We start from the raw sequence: 1,274 nt of genomic DNA, 5'->3' as shown, positions 1-1,274 counted from the left end.
CTCATCAAGCTTATTACACTACGACTATGAATAAACTTTGTCCACCATCTTGTGATTACTAATTTCACAGAACAGTTTTAGTTCACAATTTACGCTGCAGGAAATGAAAGCTCCTGTTATTTAATAACCAGTGGCCTAGAAACCCAGAAGGTTTCCGGAAGGTTTATTAATTATCGGGCAGTGATTTTTACACAGTTATCTTCTTATTTAGAAAAGGTTCATAAGTAACATTCCCTCAGGATCAGAGTAGAAAGAACAGATCAGCTTTAGAGAGAACACAAGGCGACATCATCAGCGTTTACCTTCACTGCAGTTAGAAAACCAGAAGTCTCATTTAAATAAACTCTGCCTGACTGATGCATCAAACCGAAGCATGTTCAGATCCTACAGACCCTCTTCATCCAGGACCACAGCACTGGAATGAAGAGGGAGGTTTGATTTGAACATGATCCCTGTGATGCAGCTCAGCCTCAGCTTCAGCCTCAGCCTCAGCTTCAGCCTCAGCTTCAGCTTCAGTCTGAGTCCAAAGCAACACAAACCCAAACAGCAGAGAGAGGAACCTGAAGTCTACACTTATTGGCATTGGTTGTAGTAAATACCTGCAAAATTCCACCTGGCACAAACTTGCATGCAAATATAGCAAATAGCTTTTTGAATATTGTTTCCACTCGAAGCCAAAGTACAAACATTGTGCATTAGAAACATTTTTGCATAAATAGCATAAATAAGAACAGAAAGAATAAATGATCCAGAGGTGTGTGTCTCCTTCTACATGAACACACAAACATCTGGCCTGTCTCTCATCTGGAATCTGGAGTAAAAAGACAAAGATCTGAGCTTATAATGATGAATAAAAGAGTCTTAGAGCCAGAAGGTCTGAAGCTCTGCAGAGGACTGGGACTGAACCGGGCTGAGCAGTGATTGTGAGCTCCTTCAGTCCGGTCCTGCAGGCAGACCGGGACTTGAGGTCCAGTTCAGCCTCACAGACCTTTGGCACAGGTGTGAGATGTTAGATTATATTTGGTGTTCCTCTAATAGTATGAATGAAGAAGGTATCGACCTCCATGGTTCCTATGGCACCAAAGGCCCGGGACCCTCTGGATCCACACACTCAGATCACTGTGTCGCTCTGTAGTCCCTCTGCCATTGAACCCTTCATCTCATTCCATTATAGCTCTGCTGTCAGTCATCTGTTCATCACCATGCTGAGCGCTGGTGCTGCTCTGTGATGACGCAGCGTGACAGCATGCAGATCTGTGTACACCGGCGTGTGT

Source organism: Genypterus blacodes, unplaced genomic scaffold (assembly GCF_046128005.1).
Source record: "Genypterus blacodes isolate CSIRO-AG114 ecotype Tasmania unplaced genomic scaffold, CSIRO-AGI_Gbla_v1 ptg000230l_1, whole genome shotgun sequence".
Lineage (NCBI taxonomy): Eukaryota > Metazoa > Chordata > Actinopteri > Ophidiiformes > Ophidiidae > Genypterus > Genypterus blacodes.
This window is presented reverse-complemented; position numbering follows the sequence as displayed.